This window comes from Vigna umbellata, chromosome 3 (genome assembly GCF_029865625.1).
Source record: "Vigna umbellata cultivar VRB3 chromosome 3, Vumbellata_1.0, whole genome shotgun sequence".
Lineage (NCBI taxonomy): Eukaryota > Viridiplantae > Streptophyta > Magnoliopsida > Fabales > Fabaceae > Vigna > Vigna umbellata.
Window position 1 is genome coordinate 14,383,641 of NC_142167.1, and position 22,214 is coordinate 14,405,854.

At 31.5% G+C, this 22,214-nt stretch overlaps 1 pseudogene; it reads right to left on the reverse strand.

Annotated features, from left to right (window-relative positions):
• Positions 1-16,693: 16,693 nt before the first annotated feature.
• On the reverse strand, positions 16,694-18,189 carry LOC148201701 (uncharacterized; annotated as a pseudogene).
• Between the last annotated feature and the right edge of the window lie 4,025 nt (positions 18,190-22,214).

Below are 22,214 nucleotides of genomic sequence, written 5' to 3' on the forward strand. Positions count from 1 at the left end.
GATCATGCTTGTGAAGAATCGTGTATCTAGACCTAAATGATGTACTATGAAAATGTTGTGGTAGAAAATGATTGATTGTTAGCTGCTAGTGAAGAGATTATAGGAAATAATCACATGCAGTTCACGTTCATGTTAAATGTATATATGTTTTCAATGTTGATATTTAGTATAGATATATCTAAACTTTCAACTTGAGATTATAGGTTAACTTAATCACACAACTTTTTATCGTGTTTTTTGTTCTCGACAACGTTTTTGTTAAAACCATATATAATGACATGTTTTTTGTCCCTTTCATGTAACTAGGTTAACTTCTTCCTGGCCTTCATTCTTCATGTGTAGTTGTAAAGTTTGAGTTACAAAACCAATGTAATTCCTCTTATGGTCGTGGTAGAGATCCAAATTTTTGTTACTGCACTGCAAACATTTTGTCTCCAAATTTGACAAACATTCAATCAACAAAATACTCTATTTGTCCAAATGTCGTTTCTATCTTCAATTTTCACAACATAATTTATTCAATCTTCACAACATAATCTATTGTTCACTAACTACATAGCTACAAAAGTGACATAATATTATTCGCCTACACATAAAATGCTACATAATGCGCCACTTCTCGTATAGGGATGATATAAGAGTTGGTCGAATACATGTAGTGTATATTCCACTACCTTTTCGATGGAGTATTCTTGAAAAAATATCATTGGGTTTTTTTTTATATCCGTGAATTTCATGAATACCAACAAAAGTTATTATATTTTATTTTTTAAAATTTTAAATTAAATTATTTTAAAAAATCTTCAAAATATAAATTTAGATAAAAAAACGAACTCAAATTATATTATTCAATAAAATATTAATGCAATTAAATTTGATTTTTCTAAGAAACAAATTTAAATGAGTTGCACCAAAATATACATTTTAAAAAATTAACCTTTTATAAAATAACTTTAATTTCATATATCTAAATAAAAAAAATAAAATTATATAATTCTTCACTAATAATTATTATTCGACAATTGGTATTCATATGTCCAATACTATTGTATCTATTTCATCAGTAAACGGATAATTAAATCGACAAATATATATTTATTTAATTTTTGCCTCGAATTTTACTTGCAAATATTTGTGGATCGATTTTTTTTTCTCATTCATAACCCGTGGTTAGTAATTGTAACAAATTTAAGAAAGAAAAAATTGACTCCTTTTAACATGAAGAGAAATACGAATAAAAAAAATTAAAAACTAATTTTAACTTGGAACTAAAAAGCCTAATTAATAAACTTAAATTTAATTTTCATAGAAAGTGTGGCTCAATATTGGTTTTAACTTTCCAAACTTGAATATTCTTGATGATTTAAAGTGAAATAATTAAATTTATACTTTTGTTTCATAGGTTTAGAGTGAAATAATTAAATTTATATGTTGTTTCATTTTTAATTATGAGATTTCTTCTATTAACTATTTTTTCAATTAAAAATACTCTCAATTCATTGATTATTTAATGATAATTTTTTTAATATAAATGTTATAGTATTCAAAAAATAATAATTTTTAAATAAAGTTTATAGTATAATATAAAATTCTCCTGAGAACACAACATACTTTGTTTTTCTTTCAGTTGTAGTCTGATGTATATTAAGAGCAAAAACAATTTACTCTGAAACACCAGACATCACATCTTCTTTTCTGGTTCAGTTGCCTCAAACTTCCCATTAAGACCTTGCATGCCTGTCAAACATAACCTAAATAAAGTATTCTGGAAATATACAGTACTTACTTTCTTAGACTTGTAAATTGCTTCATCCATGCATATGCATGATATATATATATATATATATATATATATATATATATATATATATATATATATATATATATATATATATATATATATATATATATATATATATAATGATTTGTGTCATTTTCCACTGAAGGTATTCTATTATATCTGTGTCATTGTTATAGAATGCATGGTAGATTTGGCCATATAGGAACTCTAACTGCATGGAAATGGCATATACCAGGCTAATCCACTAGGAAAAAAATTAAAGAATGTGATAGAATCTGATGCAGTTTTATTTAAAACCGGCCATTTTCACAGGCAATGCATGTGTCAAGTGCATGGAAATCTGCATTAATAATATTAATTTGAAAAGAGGAAATATAAGTAATTGTTAGTGATGAAATTAGAAAAATAAAGATATCATAGATTAAAGCTAATATGGAATATGTTTTATGCGTGATGGAAGAGCGAATAGTCCCTAAAACCAGTTGTGATGAGACAGAAATAGCAGAGATTATTTATAAACCGTATCAGTGATGATGCAAAATTAGACAAACATATTTGTGAGACAAGTTACAGAAACCATAAAAATAAATAGAACAAAGATTCCTTGAACAGTATCTTCACATCACTTCCCCTTGTTCTTGTTCTTGATTCTGATTTATGAGAATATTTAATAAGGGCAGGAGAATCTATGAGCGACTTTGTGGAAAGTTAAAGCTGAGTTCCTAAGTGGTTTGAAGCATGTGGATTGGAATAATTTTGGCATCAGGACTCATACTGATTCTGCTCCCTTAGATGGACTTAATATTACCACTTGGCAAATTCTTCAAATCATCATCTCTGTCTCAAACTTATCATTACATTAACATCTCAAACATTTCATTTTCTCACACTTCCTCCTTTTAAAAACACACAAAATTTAATTACACATAATTCTAACAAATATATACCATCAATCATCAAATTAAAGATTATATGGATTTTCTTTCTCATTTTATCTTAAAGTTTCATGTTTTAAATCAAATCTATCTTATTAATATGTTATTTCACTTACTATTATACCGTTATTTATCAAATAATTTATTAATGTCCAATCTTATATTTAAAATATATAAATATAATCAATTTATAAAATATAAAAAGATTCAAATATATATATATATTTTTTAAATCTTAATAATCATATAAAAGTTTCTTTCAAATTTTTCTATTAAAAGAAATTTGTAGTGAGTTTTGACAATGGCAAAATTTGAATAGGATGATGTCATGCTGACGGCTGAACATAGCCAAGTTAGAATCTTTGAATGGTAGTAATAGGTTGAAGGGTAAAATGTTTTTTAATTATTGTAAATAGTATAACTAAATTTAGAATTTTTTTTAATTTCATTATAAATTATTGATTTTTTATCTTTAAATGAATGAAAATTACAGTTTTGTAAGTTGATCTGTTTGAATATGATTTATATAGTGACAAAAATTTTGTTGAAGGACATGGAAACTTTAAAGCATGGCCATTGATTGATTTGTGAAAAATGAGAAGTGATAAAAACGAATAAGGAACAAATGAAATGAAAATATTTGAGTGAGATATGCGTATCAAAATTGTGTGTGTAAAAATATCAGCATTCATTAGTCATTATTACCCACTATTTGTTCATCTTAAGGCTAATATACTTAACATATGCATGGTTTTAAGTTAAGATTCATAGTATATAACACTTTTTGATATGGTTGTCACAATCCAACGAAAATCAGACGCATCTTTTGATGAAGTATTTAAATTATACATTATTTTTTTTTATTATACTTTTATCTAAAGTATTTTTAAATATGTTAAAAACGATAACTAGCATAATATTTTTGGGATTGGGACATTGTAATATTGCTATACTTTCCTTTTACATAAAATCCATAGAATAACTTCTCGTTATCTTTTAGGTTTTCATCATAAAACATTTATTTTAACCAGAAGTGTCAAAATAAGAATTGGTCTATCTTAAAATAAGTTAATTCAACTTAATTTTTTTTGGACGAGTCATAATCTGATTTGATTTGGAATGATAAGCTAGTAGATTAGTCATAAAATAATATTTTATTTTTTTTAATTTATTTTATATATTGATTGATGGATGGTAACTAAAGTGATTTTGACTAGTTTGTTAATAATACAATCAAAGAATTTACATATTTCATAAAACATTATTAAAAAAATAATAATTAAAAATATTATTGTTAATCCACATTATTTGATAAATAAATAAATTAAATATTTAAATTATTTAAATATTATTAATTTTTAATAAAAATCTATATATTTGATTAGAAGTAATAAATAATTATAATAAAAAAATTATAAAAAATTATAAAAATATAAAATAAAACTATTATTAGTTGATTATACCTCAACTCACCTTCAAACTTAAATATATTTAACCTGTACAGTTTAATCAAATTTTTAAAAAGTATTTTTTTCCAAACCAATATAACTTAGATCTGTAATAAGTCGGTGACTCACGTATTTAAACATGACGTCATTACTCTTAATTTTTGTAACTTTTACATGTAAAAACAAAAAGGTCAACTTTGTCGTCAAATCTATAAAATTTCCATTGTTTTCAATGTTTTTTTCCTTTGCTATATATAAATTTCCCTTAACAGCTGAGTGACTTTCGATAAATTTTATGATTTCTTATTTATAATTGATTTAAAATATAGATTTTGACAATGGTTTAAAAAATTAAAACAACAGGAAGCTATGTTTTTGGTTTCTGATTGGTGTATTGATTCATTCTTTTGCATGTATTATTTAAGCTCAAAGCTTTGGTGCTTTAACTTTCTAAAAGGGTTAGGACTTAGAGTACCTCGATCTTGTACTCTATTTCAATATATTTCTTAATATAAATATATATTTCTTTACTTGCAATAGGTAATTAACCTTCGATCTCGAAAATTAATATTTATTTCTTGTTATTTTAATTATATGGTTCCATCAAAACTGAGTTATTTCAACGATGTAGAATTACATTTTTTTTCTTAATAAAATGGATTCATCGTACGAAGTTTAAATATTGAAGTAATCCTAAGCTGATTTAGAAATCCAATAGTTTTCATTTATTTAATAGTTTTTTAAATTATATATGTATAGATAATAAAATGAGACAAATGTTAAGGATTGAGGATTTTGTACGTAGAACAAGTTGCATAGAGGCCAAATTCATATTCGAATTGCGACGTGGGACATACATTTTTATTCCTCATTGTACTTACATTTCCTTTTACTAATTTCCTTTTACAAATGTTATGTTAAGATACATAGAATTATGGATCCACTTTATAGTGTGTAGTAAGAAGCTTTTAAACGAGAAGCAACACATGTTCGAATAAACCACAATAGACTAGTGGTCAATCTTGTTATAAGCAAAACATATTTTGTTATAAAAAAAACGTTTGTTTAATTAAGATGGTAATTGGTTATAGTTATTATGATTTGGTCGAGGAAGAAAGATGATGGTGTTGAGTGAAATGCAAAGTGAGAAATGACCACGGAATGGTATTCCTCACGGGGAAAAGAAAAAGGGAAAAGAAAAGTTTGATGAAAGATTCTTTGCAATGGGAACATGGGAATATTATCTCGTACTAATGCCCATAAATCATATTCTCAAGCAAAGAATTTGGTCGGAAAGCCACCAAAAATGGATTCTCATTCCCCACCAACACACCCTTTTAGATAATCTAATAAGATGCCTTTTACCATTCATCATCACTATTATCTCCTCCTTAATGCCATTACTATCATTTTCATGGAATTCCCAACTTTGCTTATTCTTCTTCATGTTCGTCATGGTTTTTAGTACATATATAGCCCCTTCATCTTTTTCTCCTATAATTCTTCTTTCAATGTTTTTAACAATTTTATGATGGTCAAAACCACTGCAATGATCAACCGTGGTAGTGGTTGATCATGGAATCTGGTTAAGTTTTCTATTTAAATTTCCATAAAATAGTCTCTCAAAAATTTAAAAATCTAGTTTCTTTGGGTTATAGAAGACGTTTTACAAGTAAAAGTATTTTTATTTTATTTTATTACATCATTTAATATAAGAAAATAATTAAACTTTAAAGGAAAGTTCAATAAAAACTATATAGCAAAGTCATGATTCTCCTATATAAAAAAATTGTTTTTGTTACATTCCTAGAAAGAAAATTATAAATGATTTAATGTAACAAACAAATCTAAGTTTATAAATAATGAGAACATTACAATAAGATGTGTTTATGGTAATAAATTAAAATGTGAGACTAAAATAAATTAAAATCTATATACTAACAAAACTAAAATGACGTGTTTACCATAAAATAAATAAAAATGACGTTGTTGCAATTTGAAGGACGGGTGATAAACAAAAAAAACTTGCTCCCAAACAAGATGTGGTTGATAGCCGAGAGCATCAATACGATACAAAATTAAAACTCTAAACATAATTAATTTTATGATTAAACATGGAAAATATGATGTTCTTCAAAAGTTTTAGAAATTGTTCACGACTTTCACGGATTAAAAGACAAATGTCGTTATAAATAAATAAAATGGAAACAAATAAATAAACAAGAGTGTGACAAATATAAAAGTTTCTATAAATGTTATAAGATACTTAAACCACCAATCATAAAATAACATAACTAAAAAATAAATACAAATAAAAAATAATTTATAAGGCTAAACTGGAAATATTAGGCTAAACTGAAAAGAGAAGATGTTCTAATCAAAATAAAAAGTTATATTTTTGGTCTTTATTTGTTTTTGTTAGTTAATAGGAATTGTGAAATTCACTTTTAAGAACTTAATGAATCATAGTTTACCACTTCTAAATGGATATGAGATAACCATGATATGTATCTTATAATACTAAATATTTTTCAAATTTTCTTAATTAGATTATTTTTTTAGTGGATTAAACTATATTATTACAAAATTGTGAGCTTAGGCTTCCTATCATCTTATCTACTATTGATCATGCATCTTACTCTTGCCCAAAACCACGGTGGCAATCCTCCCAATGCATCCTTCAAGGAAAAAACAACAAACCTAAAACAATGTTCTAAATAAACATGGTTGGACCATTTCCTATATGTATTAATTAAATATGATTAATCGTTGATGAGATACAAAAGCTAAAATGAACTAAATCCTTTCAAAAATCAACATTATTTGTTTTTTTTGGTTAAGATCACTAAAATCCTTTGAGATTAGATCAACTTCTTATCATGAAAAGTAATTAGTAACCTACCATCGGTTATAGTAAGCATAAGCTCATTCACTGTGGGTATTTGTCACAAATAAAAATTAATACAACATTATCATACCATATAATCTATGCACATCTGACCAAATCATACAGTTCCGAATCCCCATACACCTGATATGCAACATCTCGGAAGACAATTTCCATCCTCCATATTTTTCTTTTACTTCATAACCTTTTGCTCTTCTAATATCAATTTCAAACGCTCCCTTTCTTGGATTACAAGTCAATACAAGTTTAATTTATTAATACATATCAAGTAAGGACGGTCACAAAACAAAACTGTTATATCAAGGTGGATCTCAGATTTCACATTGAGAGACTTAACAAAACAGATAGTATAAGAATACATCAAAACATGTAAAATTATTGTCTTGATTTTATATTTAAAGTTATTTTAATTTTTGAACATTTGACTTTTAAAAAGATATGTAAAGTTTGAATTGTTATGATGTATGGATGAATAAAAAATTAATGTACAATAAAAAATAAATACAACTAGTAACTTACAATAAAAAGTAACTTATAAGTTTGTTAATAAAGACAAATATTATGCTAAACTAATGCGGAAAGAAAAGATATCCCAATCAAATAAAAAGTTATATTTTTTGTTTTTATTAGCAAACTTATAAGTTACTCTTATTTTTACTTTACTTTTTTTGTTGTACGTTACCTTTTGTATTTCGTGTTAGAATACCATTATCACTTTAAGAAATTGTTTGTTTTTGTTAGTAATAAGAATTGTGAAATCAACTTTTAAGAACTTAATGAAACATAGTTTAACCGTTCTCGCAGGATATGAGATAACCATGATATGTACTTTTATATTACTAAATATATTTCATATTTTTTTAATTAGATTATTTTTTAGTGGATTAAATTATGTTATTACTGTTGAAAAAAAATGTTATATTTATAGATTCATTTAGTTAGATTATGTTGCAATTGGTGGTTTGACGACATTTGTAGAAATTATTTTACCCCTCACTTTCATTATGTGATCTATTGAATCCTTAATTTGAAAGAGCATCAACCATAATTGTAAAACATTCCATAAAAAATTGTGAGCTTAGGCTTCTTCTAATTTTATCTACTATTGATCATGTAACCATGGTCCATCTTACTTTTTCCCAAAACCATAGTGGCAATCCTCCCAATGCATTCTTCACAAAAAAACAACAAACCTAAAATAATGTTCTAATTAAACATGGGTGGACCATTTCCTAAATGTATTAATTAAGTATGATTAATCCTTGATGAGATACAAAAGTTAAAATGAACTAAATCCTTTCAAAATAACATTGTTTGTTTTTTTTGGTTTAGATCACTAAAACCCATTGAAATTAGATCAACTTCTTATCATAAAAAGTAATTAGTAACATACCATCGGTTATAGTGAATAGAAAATCATTCTGTGGGTTTTTGAAACAAATAAAAATTAATACAACATTATCATACCATATAATCTATGCACATCTGTCTGGCCAAATCATATAGTTTGAAATCCCCATACGCCTAATCTCCAAAAGCTCGGAAGAGACAATTTCCATCCTCCATCATTTTTTCTTTTACTTCATTTCCTTTTGCTTTTCCAATATCAATTTCAAACCAATATCAATTTCAAACTGTCGCTCCCTTTCTTGGAATACATGTCGATACAACTTCAATTTATCAATATATATGACCACATAGAGGATCAAGATAAGGGTTGTCACAAAACAAAACGGTCATATCAAGGTGGATGTCCGACTTCACATTGAGAAACTTAACAAAAATGATAGTATAAGAATACATCAAAACATGTAAAGTTAATGTTGGGATTTTATATTAAAGTTATTTTATTTTTCTAACATTTGACTTTTAAAAAGATATGTAAAGTTTGAATTGTTATAATGTATGGATGTTTGAAACAAACTTTTGTTTCGCGAGTTACGTTAAAAAATAAATACAAAATTAATGTACGATAAAAAAATACAACAGGTAATGTGCAACAAAAAGTAACTTATAAGTTTGATAATAAAAACAAATATGCTAAACTAATCCGGAAAGAGAAGGATGTTCCAATCAAATAAAATTTATATTGTTGGTCTTTATTAGCAAGCTTATAAGTTACTTTTTTTGTACATTACTTTGTATTTCATGTTAGAATACGATTATCACTTTGGGTAATTGTTTGTTTTTGTTAGTAATAAGAATTGTGAAATCCACTTTTAAGAATTTAATGAAGCATTGTTTAACCATGATATTAAAATACAATGATATGTACATTTTATATTACTAAATATTTTTCAGATTTTCTTAATTAGATTATTTTTTAGTGGATTAAACTATGTTATTATGTTTGCAAAAAAAATGTTATATATATATATATATATATATATATATATATATCATTTAGTTAGATTATGTTGTAATTGGTGGTTTAACAATATCATAACATTTGTATAAACTATTTTACCCCTTACTTTCATTATGTGACGAAACCTTAATTGAAAGAGCACCTACCACAATTGTAAAACATTCCATAAAAAATTGTGAGCTTAGGCTTCCCCTCATTTTATTTACTATTGATCATGTAACATGGTTCATCTTACTTTTTCCCAAAACCATAGTGACAATCCTTACAATGCATTCTTCATTAAAAAAACAACAAACCTAAAACAATGTTATAAATAAATATGGTTGGATCATTTCCTAGATGTGTTAATTAAATGTGATTAATCACTGATGAGATACAAAAGCTAAAATGAACTAAATCCGTTCAAAAATCAACATTGTTTGTTTTTTAGTTAAGATCGCTAAAACTCATTGAAATTAGGTCAACTTCTTATAATAAAGGGTAATTAGGAACATACCATCAGTTATAGTGAGCAGAAGCTCATTCAGAATGGGTATTTGTCACAAATAAAAATTAATACAACATTATCATGCCATATATTATGTGCACATCTGTTTCACCAAATCATATAGTTCGAAATCCATATACACCTGATATGCAACCGCTCGAAAAAGAAAATTTTCATCCTTAATCATTTTTTCTTTTACTTCATAACCTTTTACTCTTTGAATATCAATTTCAAACTACCCCTCCCGTTTGTAATAGATGTCAAAACAAGTTTAAGTTATTAATACATATGACCACATAGAATATCAGGATAAGGCGGTCACAAAACAAAACGGTCATATCAAGGTATTTTTTGAACATTTGACTTTTAAGAAGATATGTAAAGTTTGAATTGTTATGATGTATGAATGTTTCACACAATTAAAAAATGAATAAAAAATTAATGTACTATAAAAAATAAATACAACAAGTAATGTATAATAAATGTAACTTATAAGTTTGCTAATAAAGACAAATATTATGCTTAATTAATGCGTAAAGAGAAGGATGTCCCAATGAAATAAAAAGTTATATTTTTAGTTTTTATTGACAAACTTATAATTTACTTTTTTTGTACGTTACTTTTTTTATTGTACGTAATTTTTTGTATTTCGTGTTAGAATAACATTTTTACTTTGGGTAACTGTTTGTTTTTGTTAGCAATAAGAATTGTGAAATCCAATTTTAAGAACTTAATGAAGCATAGTTTAAAACTTCTAACAGGATATGAGATAACCATGATATGTACCTTTTATATTACTAAATATTTTTCAAATTTTTTTATTAGATTATTTTTTTAATGGATTAAACTATGTTATTGCATTTAATAAAAAAATGTTTTATTTATCGATTCATTTAGTTAGATTATGCTGTAATTGGTGGTTTAACGATGTCATAACATTTGTAGAAACTATTGTATCCCTCACTTCATTATGTGACCTACTGAATCCCTAATTTGAAAGAGCACCAACCACAATGGTAAAACATTTCATAAAAAATTGTGAGCTTAGGCTTCCTCTCATTTTATCTACTATTGATCATATGATCCATCTTATTTTTTTTCAAAACCATAGTGGTAATCCTCCCAATGCATTCTTCATTTAAAAACAACAAACCTAAAATAGTGTTCTAAATAAACATGGTTGGACAATTTTCTAAATGTATTAATTAAATATGATTAATCATTGATTAGATACAAAAGCTAAAATGAACTAAATCCTTTCAAAAATCAACGTTGTTTGATTTTTAGTTAAGATCACTAAAACCCATTGAAATTAAATCAACTTCTTACCATGAAGGGTAAGTAGGAACATACCATCGCTTATAGTGAGCAGAAGCTCGTATTTGTCACAAATAAAAATTAAAACAACATTATCATGTCATATAATCCATTTTGGAATCCGCATACACCCAATCTGCAACCGGAAAAGGCAATTTCCATGCTCCATCATTTTTTCTTTTACTTCATAACGTTTTGCTCTTCCAATATCAATTTCAAACCAGGGCTCCCTTTTGTAATAGATGTGAATACAAGTTTAATTTATTAATACATATGACCACACAGAATATCAGGGTAAGGGCTGTCACAAAACAAAACGGTCATATCAAGGTGGATCTCTATCGGGATTTTATATTTAAAGTTATTTTATTTTTTGAACATTTGACTTTTAAAAAGATATGTAAAGTTTGAATTGTTATGATGTATGAATGTTTGAAACCATTCAGGTTTTGTTTCGCGAGTTATATTAAAAAATGAATAAAAAATTAATGTACAATACAAAATAAATACAAGTAACGTACAATAAAAAAAAGTAACGCATAAGTTTGCTAATAAAGACAAATATTATGCGAAACTAATGCGTAAAGAGAAGGATGTCCCAATGCAATAAAAAGTTATATTTTTGGTTTTTATTAGCAAACTTATAATTTACTTTCTGTTGTATGTTACTTTTTATTGTACTTTTTGTATTTTGTGTTAGAACATCGTTTTCACTTTGGATAATTGTTTGTTTTTGTTAGTAATAACAATTGTGAAATCCAATTTTAAGAACTTAAAGAAGCATAGTTTAAAACTTCTAGCAGGATAAGAGATAACCATGAACTTAAGTTTTCATTTTTTCCCATTTCAGCTTCCATATCTTTCTTGATGGGTAATTTGCTAACCTATTACCAGTTTGTAAGAGATCGATTTAATCCCGTAGTTGAAGCCCATGAAGAAGAGAGAAGTCTACTACTTCATGGAGCAGAAGCGCAAGCAACATCAGCGCAAGCAGAAGCGCAAAGCAGCAGAAGCGCAAGCATTTGAAATACACAATGCAACACCTTCAGAAACCCCACCGCATTGATGTTCCACCCAAAAATGATGTTTCAACCCGACCACAACGTTCAGCAGCACAACGTTCAGCAACTCTTTGCATCTATCTATGGCAAGAATTCTTTAGAAATTTTGTTGCTGGATATACATTGATAGTTTTCAATTTTATGACTGATGTTAATGTTCAAAGTTTGATTAAACCAGCTTTCAGTAATATATGTATTGGGACAATACTTGTCACAATAAAATGATTCATTCTTTATAGGCTTAGATTGACGAAAAGGGAAAGAATTACATTACTAATCACAGTATCAACAGTGGGATACTTCTACGGTGGTGGATTGGCTTTTGCGTATGTTTATGCAATAAAAAACCCTATAGTTAGAATGCTATCAATGAGTATTGGTAATGTTCTTATTATGTTACTAGGTGCACACTTTGATGTTAATTTTGAAGATTTAAAGAGCATCCCCGAGTTATGAAACTAAACTTATAACCTGATACAGGTACCTCGAGGGTAGTTTCAATATTTGCTATCAATATCATAACAAAAGTGGTAACAGTAGCCATTTCGAAGATTCTAGTGGTATCTTTAGTCATCAAACCACAAAGGAAAATGGCGAGTGCACCAGCCACAACATACGACGCCATTGATACTACGGTTACTCTCCCGAATCTCATTAGTCCTCCTCCCATCTTGTGAAATTTGTAAAGGAGATATTCATTTACCGGAATCATGATAGTTCCGATCAATAAATTACCTATAGATGGCATGATTACTTTTTTAACGTCAGCATTCGTCATAAAGGTGAATACGAAGAGGGTATACGCTGCAAGAAAGTTTCTGCAAGACTCCTGTCTTAAGTAAATATGAAGAGGAAGCTGTGGTTCTGGTTCAAGTGCTCCTCTTGCTCTACTTGAATCTTTAGTTTCTGTTTGCACTCCTCCTCTTGAAACATCAACTTCCAGTGCTCTTCCAGAAACTTGAGCTCTTCCTGTTTGCACTCCTCCTCTTGAAACATCAACTTCCAGTGCTCTTTCAGAAACTTGAGCTCCTCCTGTTTGCACTCCTCTTGCTTCTCTTGTAACTTCAGATTCAGGTGAGGGAATTTGAATTTGAATTTGGATATTTTCTTCAGATCTTGGTTCATCTACATATCCTCCTTGAGCTCTATCTTGAGCTCATTCAAATACGGTATTTGTGGGATTGTCTTTGATGTTTGAGGGAATTGCTTTTTGTATTAATAAATATATTTTAAATATAGATTAGGTATATTTCAAAGGAGTGTACTACTGAAAGATGGTGTAATGAAAATTGATAAACATTTTGGCAAGTGTACCAATTTTTATTGTAGTAATAAAATAATTAATATTTTAAGGAATTGAAATTTACATTTCTTCTTAAGCTCCCGTCTTCTCCCATTTCTTCCTAAGTTTTCATCTTCTCCCATTTCAACTTCCATTCCTTTCTTGATGGGTAATTTGCTAACCTATTACCAGTTTGTAAGAGATCGAGGTGGATGTCCGACTTCATATTGAGAAACTTAACAAAAAGAATAGTATAAGAATACATCAAAACATGTAAAGTTATTCTCGGGATTTTATATTAAAGTTATTTTATTTTTCTAACATTTGAGTTTTAAAAAGATATGTAAAGTTTGAATTGTTATGATGTATGGATGTCTGAAACAATTAAAAAATGAATAAAAAATTAATGTACGATAAAAAAATAAATACAGCAAGTAATGTATAAGAAATGTAACTTATAAGTTTGCTAATAAAGAAAAATATTATGCTTAATTAATGCGTAAAGAGAAGGATGTCCCAATGAAATAAAAAATTATATTTTTAGTCTTTATTAGCAAACTTATAATTTAGTTTTTTTTGTACGTTACTTTTTATTGTACGTAATTTTTTGTATTTCGTGTTAGAATAACATTTTTACTTTGGATAATTGTTTGTTTTTGTTAGTAATAAGAATTGTGAAATCCAATTTTAAGAACTTAATGAAGCATACTTTAAAACTTCTAACAGGATATGAGATAACCATGATATGTACCTTTTATATTACTAAATATTTTTCAGATTTTTTTATTAGATTATTTTTTTAATGAATTAAACTATGTTATTGCATTTGCAAAAAAAAAATGTTATATTTATGGATTCATTTAGTTAGATTATGTTATAATCGGTGGTTTAACGATGTCTTAACATTTGTAGAAACTATTGTACCCCTCACTTCATTATGTGAACTACTGAATCCCTAATTTGAAAGAGCACAAACCATAATGGTAAAACATTTCATACAAAATTGTGAGCTTAGCTTCCTCTCATTTTATCTACTATTGATCATATGGTCCATCTTATTTTTTCCCAAAACCATAGTGGTAATCCTCCCCATGTATTCTTCGTTTAAAAACAACAAACCTAAAATAGTGTTCAAAATAAACATGGTTGGACAATTTTCTAAATGTATTAATTAAATATGATTAATCATTGATTAGATACAAAAGCTAAAATGAACTAAATCCTTTCAAAAATCAACATTGTTTGATTTTTAGTTAAGATCACTAAAACCCCTTGAAATTAAATAAACTTCTTATCATGAAGGGTAAGTAGGAACAGACCATCGCTTATAGTGAGCAGAAGCTCGTATTTGTCACAAATAAAAATGAAAACAACATTATCATGCCATATAATTTGTGCACATCTGTCTGACCAAATCATACATTTTGGAATCCCCATACACCCAATCTGCAATCGCTCGGAAAAGGCAATTTCCATCCTCCATCATTTTTTCTTTTACTTCATAACATTTTGCTCTTCCAATATCAATTTCAAATTAGGGCTCCCTTTTGTAATAGATGTGAATACAAGTTTAATTTATTAATACATATGACCACATAGAATATCAGGGTAAGGGCTGTCACAAAACAAAACCATATCAAGGTGGATCTCTATCGGGATTTTGTATTTAAAGTTATTTTATTTTTTGAACATTTGACTTTTAAAAAGATATGTAAAGTTTAAATTGTTATGATGTGATAGGTTCTTTATCAAGAACCTATGAGAAGCACGCCTCTGAACTCACACACACCCCACAGTGGAACTGAAACAATCTCCTTTATTCAGTATGCACGTAATGGTTACAGAAAGAAGAGAGTTTAACCTCCCCCTACCAGGACTAACAAGTTCCTGATCAAAACAAATGAATTCACTCCCTCCCCTCCACTTACAACTAATCTCCCTTATATACAAGGTATCCTCAACCAACTCCCTAACCCCTTAACTGCCTAGACAATTAAGTTATGTAACTGTCTTTCTCCTACTATACACAAGTAAAGGTCTAACAATACCACCCTCCTCCGAAACAACCTTGTCCCCAAGGTTGAAGTCAGGGTATTGTTCCTGAATAGTTGCTACATCTTCCCAAGTAGCTCCCTCTCGACCCCCTTCTTGCCCTCGATCAACACCTGTGGTATTGCCTCTTCCCCACTCTGCCTCTGCCTCCTATCCAACACCTTATTTTTCTATTTCCTCCTTCAAGAGATATGGGTATCTGTATGGCCTAACATTTATTGAGCTTTCTCCTTCTTTCAGCAGAATTTTGTGCTCCAAACTACGTCGGAAAGGCAGCCCTTTTCTCTCCAGGAACACACGTGAGTGGAACTGCAACACTGCTCTGAATTCCATTTTCTGCTACGTGGTCAAATCATCTATCACCTCACCGCTAGACCCTTGCTCCACTACCTCCAGCTCCCATATTAATATCCATGAGTCAGCATCCAGCATCTTCATCAAGGCCTTAGGTTCCACCAGCTGGCGGCATAAAGCTGGTTCCCCTTTTATCTCCACTTTATCACCCCCCACTAAATATCTCATGGACATCTCTCTCCAGTTCAACACGACCTCTCCCAATTTGGCCAACCAAGCAATACCCAAGATGACATCTACTCCTCCAAGCTCAAACACGTAAAAATCCTCCTCGACAGTGGTGTTCCCCAAACGTATCCTCACTCTCTCGCAACGCCCACTCGTCGTTCGGCGATGGCCATCACCTAGGCTCACGGTGTATGAAGAAGTCTCGGTCACCGGCAACTTCAATTCCTCCACCACGTTCTGGCTAATGAAATTGTGGTTGGCCCCACTGTCGATCAAGACTACCACTCTTCTCTCCCCTATCAATCCGGTAAACTTCAAGGTCTTGGAAGGCGTCAGCCCCTCCGCCGAACATGCCGACAGCTCCAGGGTTTTTGCTTCCAGGTTAACGTTTTCCTCCCATTCCTCCTCCTCGTCCTCCGCTAGTAACAGGACCCTTAAGTTCTTCTCCGCACATCGATGATCCGGAGCGAATGGTCCACCGCATCGGAAACACCTTCCTTCTTCCCGCCTCTTCAGAAACGCTGGATAAGGTAAGTTTCTGACCATTCTTTCCTTGTTATCGCCTCCCGATGTGGTAACATCCATCTTTCCCTCCTCATCCTTCATTCTAATGGTAAGGCCGTTCGACCAAGTACTGAGAGGTTGTTTGGACTGTAAGACCGTTCGGCCCTTGAATCTAATTGTAAGACCGTTCAGCCAATGACTAGGAGACCGTTTTGAGTGTAAAACCGAATGGCCTTTTACTGTAGCTATAAGACCGTTCAGTTCCTCCTGTCCTCTTCCATTATGTTCTGGCAGTCCCCTCACGTTTGGTTCCGGTCTTCTCACGTTCGGATCCAACAATCCTCTTCTACCGTTCGGCTCAATTCCCACTATCTTTATACCGTTCGGCTCTTTATCTATCGAACCATGCAGCTTCATCGCTTTTGGCTGAATAGGGCCACCAGCCGAGAGAGTGGACAACTCCGTCTGCTTCAGGTCTATTTCTATCTCGGACCGCTCGGCAACCTCACCTGGGATATTGCGCTTGACCTCATACCACTCGACAACCCTCTATCGGCATGTGTTGTAGCGATCGGCCTCGCACTGTATCCACTGACCGCTCGTTCGTCCCCAAGACGACTGGTCTTCTATGTCCTCGGACTGCTTGGCAATTCTCGATCGGCTTGAGTTATAGCGATCGGCCTCAGACTGTGTCCACTAACCGCTCGTTCGTCCCCAAGTCGACTGGTCTTCTATTTCGTCTGACTGCTCGACAGCTCTAGATCTGCTTGTGTTATAGCGATCGGCCTCGGACTGTTCGGCTAATCCCACTCGGTCTGGTCTACAGTACTTGGCCTCGTACCGCTCGGTAACCCCTTCTCACGTTCGTCCCCCAGATGACTCGTCTTCTATCCTGCTCCCTTTCCTTACCTTTTCGCCTCCCTACACATACTCTTCCCCTGTCGCCACCTGTTTTGATGCCTTTCGATGCCGCCAAACGCTCAACAATGGTTCCAAACCTTATCACTAGGGCCTCTTTCAAGCCATCCCAGGAACGGTTCTTGGCTTTCTCCTTCCAGGCTCTGAACCAGTAGCCCGCGCTGCCCTCCATGCTTATGTCCGCGAACTGCACTTTCTCCTCCTCCGCTACTCCTTGAAGCTCGAAAACCCTCTTCGCCCTATTGATCCAGTTTAACGGGTCTAACCCTTCGAAAGCGGTTAATTCAACCCTTTTCCGCCATTGATTTTGCACCTCCTGGTGATCGCCACAGTGATTGTGGGTTTGGGTCCCACCGTAATCGCCACCCACTCTCCCTCCAATATCCTCATCGCACCGTCGCTGGTTCCCTTTGACGTAAGCCTGACTTCCACCTGATTGTTCGTCGTTGTTGTGAGCCCGCGCCCCCATCATCCCAATTATTTCTTGCAAATCTTGGCGTATTGCAGCATAATTTTGGCGTATTGCTGGCATGTTCATTTTCAGTTCGCTGGTCCTCCTCTCCACGGTATCGTTTCTTCCTTCCATGCCTCCACCCTTTCTTGATTACTTGTTGATCTATCAGTCCCCTCCCAAGCGAGATCCGGTAGGTCGGACCAATTGATAGGTTCTTTATCAAGAACCTATGAGAAACACGCCTCTGAACTCACACACACCCCACAGTGGAACTGAAACAATCTCCTTTATTCAGTATGCACGTAATGGTTACATAAAGAAGAGAGCTTAACCTCCCCCTACCAGGACTAACAAGTTCCTGATCAAAACAAATGAATTCACTCCCTCCCCTCCACTTACAACTAATCTCCCTTATATACAAGGTATCCTCAACCAACTCCCTAACCCCTTAACTGCCTAGACAGTTAAGTTATGTAACTGTCTTTCTTCTACTATACACAAGTAAAGGTCTAACATGATGTATGAATGTTTGAAACCATTCAGGTTTTGTTTCGCGAGTTATGTTAAAAAATGAATAAAAAATTAATGTACAATACAAAATAAATACAAGTAACGTACAATAAAAAAAAATGTTTCGGTGTAGATATTTTCCGGTGTGTCTTTGTTGCTCCTGGCTGTCTGGGACGCTTGCTCTTCTCCAATTGTTGTTGTTCATATTCGCCAAAGGAGGGGGAGGTACCTGCAAAGATACTCCGACGCTCAAGTCAGATGTGAGTTATGGAGCCTCAGCTCTCAAGAGAGTGATTACTGCTCTGAAATATTATTTAGGGTCTCTAGACATAAAGAGAACGTACCTGGACTCTGGTCCTGTCATTGTATTTATAAGCAAAATAAAAATAACCACCTTACCTAAAAATGTGGTTAGTGGCTTGATAAATATCTTAACCGTTTAAGATATTTAAGATATTTTAATGAGTATCTTACTACATAACAAAAAGTAACGGTTAAGTTTGCTAATAAAGACAAATATTATGCGAAACTAATGCTTAAAAAGAAGGATGTCCCAATGCAATAAAAAGTTATATTTTTGGTATTTATTAGCAAACTTATAATTTACTTTTTGTTGTACGTTACTTTTTATTGTACTTTTTGTATTTTGTGTTAGAATATCGTTTTCACTTTGGATAATTGTTTGTTTTTGTTAGTAATAAGAATTGTGAAATCTGATTTTAAGAACTTAATGAAGCATAGTTTAAAACTTCTAGCGGGATAAGAGATAACCATGATATGTACCTTTTATATTACTAAATATTTTTCAGATTTTCTTAATTAGATTATTTTTTTAGTGAATTAAACTATGTTATTGCATTTGAAAAAATGTTATATTTATAGATTCATTTAGTTAGATTATGTTGTAATTGGTGGTTTAACTAAACATTTGTAGAAACTATTGTACCCCTCACTTTCATTATGTGACCTAGTGAATCTCTAATCTGAAATAGCACCAACCACAATGGTAAAATATTTCATAAAAAATTGTGAGTTTAGGCTTCTTCTCATTTTATCTACTATTGATCATGTAACCATGGTCCATTTACTTTTTCCCAAAACCATAGTTGCAATCCTCCCAATGCATTCTTCATTAAAAAATAACAAAACTAAAACAATGTTCTAAATAAATATGGTTGGACCATTTCCTAAATGTATTAATTAAATATGATTAATGCTTGATGAGATATAAAAGCTAAAATGAACTAAATCCTTTTAAAAATCAAAACATTGTTTGTTTTTTAGTTAAGATCACTAAAACTCATTGAAATTAGATCAACTTCTTATCATGAAGGGTAATTAGGAACATACCATTGGTTATAGTGAGCGGAAGCTCATTCACTATGGGTATTGGTCACAAATAAAAATTAATACAACATTATCCTGCCATATAATATGTGCACATCTGTCTGACCAAATTATACCGTTCGAAATCCCCATTCACCCGATCTGCAACAGCTTGGAAAAGAAAATTTCTATCCTCCATCATTTTTTTTTACTTCATAACCTTTTGTTGTTCTAATATCAATTTCAAACTACCGCTCCCTTTCTTGTAATAGATGTTAATACAAGTTTAATTTATTAATACATATGACCACATAAGTATCTATCCTGTGATCTTTCATCAACCCCGGCTCGGTATCGGTAGTCTCAGTCTTTCCCTGCCTGCCCTGGTATGAGTTGAGAGTTTAAGAGGGAGTCTTATTCTACTCTAGGCTCACTCCACCCCCTGTCTTGTCTTATTTCAGGAGGGACTCGATTGTTAAGAAATCCCTGACTCTGTCTTTGGGCTAAAGCCTATAGTTCTCTCCTCACTAACGGAAGTATCTTAGTCAGTAGCATCAGCTCTTCCGGGGGGAAAGCCTCAGTAAGGAGTTTTAGCGGGCTATCCACAAGCATTAGTTCTCCCCCTGACCCGCCTCCCAACCTCAAGATCATCAGCGGACGACGCCTTCTTCCGAAAGTCCTCCCTCTTTGCTTTGCCCCAGCGAAAGAGACTGAAAAAGATCTTTGTCACAAAACAAAACGGTCATATCAAGGTGGATCTCCAACTTCACATTGAGAAACTTAACAAAAAGATAGTGTAAGAATACATCAAAACATGTAAAGTTATTTTTGAGATTTTATATTTAAAGTTATTTTATTTTCGAACATTTGACTTTTAAAAAGATATGTAAAGTTTGAATTGTTATGATGTATGGATGTTTGAAACCATTTAGGTTTTGTTTCGCAAGTTACGTTACAAAATGAATAAAAAATTAAAGATTTTATATATTTTGTACATAATCTTTTTACATGTGGCATCTCAGGAGTAAGGTGTACACGAGATTTATTTGTTAAGTTTAGTGTTTCGATAGGTCCCCTTCTTTTTCAGCATCTCAATTGCGTCCTTATTTTTGTAAAATTGAATCATATAGAAGCTTGTCGTCAAATTGAGAAGACGCTGTTAAGGAGGGTGTTTCGTGGCATGCTGACAGTATACATGTGTAAGGGAACTTGACTTGCTGACGTGGCATGCTGACACCTTGGTGGTCGGCCTGGTTGTCGACCACTCGGTCTGGTGGTCGTCCACTCAGTCTTATGGTCGGCCTAGTGGTCAACCTGATGGTATTGAGACTGACCGAACACAAACCGAACGGTCCTTAACACAAGTCGAACAGTTATCAATGACATCAATGTCCTGTTATGGAACAAACTGAACGGTCTTTAACACCAGACCGTGTGGCTGACCACTAGGCTGAGTGGCCGACTACCAAACCGAGTGGCCGACCACCACACCGACCACCAGGGTGTCAACATGCCACATCAGCATGCTAAATTCCCTTACACATGTATACTGTCAGTATGCCACGTAACATCCTCCTTAAGCGTCTTTTCAATTTGAATACAATTTTTTATTTGATTCAATTTTACAAAAATAAAGACCCAATTGGAACGTAAAAAAAAAAAAGAAGACCTATCAAAGATTCTGGACAAAAATAGAGATCTACTGAAATATTAAACATATTTATTATTATCTTGTGTGTCTTTTTTTCTTAATTTTGAGTCAAAATACCTTTATAGCTTCGGGTAGTAATTTGTTTATGTTAGTAGTGGGAAATGTGTATAGGACGTGGAATAACCATGATATATACCTGTTGTATAAAAGCTGACATAATCACAAACAAAATTTCCTGAGGCGTGTAGATTCACTGTCCTTAAGGACTTATCCGCGGTGTATTGCGCAAGTCCCCCAGGATACAACAGGAACTTCTCAGAATATCTCTGAGGATCTCAGAACTAGTAAGGATAAACTCAATAAAACACAATAAAAGCTCGGAATAATTTTAAAAGAGGAAAAGAAGAAAGGAGAATGAGAGAAGAGTGCTTTTGGTGTGTTTTTGGAATGGGGGAAAAGCTCTCTATTTATAGAGCTAGGAAAGAATAAAATCAATAAAACACAATAAAAGCTATTAAATATTTTACCGTTGGAGCACTTAATAAAATTAATTTAAACGTTATTGGCAATTAAAGTTTTGACCGTTGCAATCCAATGTTTTCTTTTGCAATAATCTAACATTATTACAACAATACCTCTAATTTTACTGAACATTTTTTAGATTTGCTTA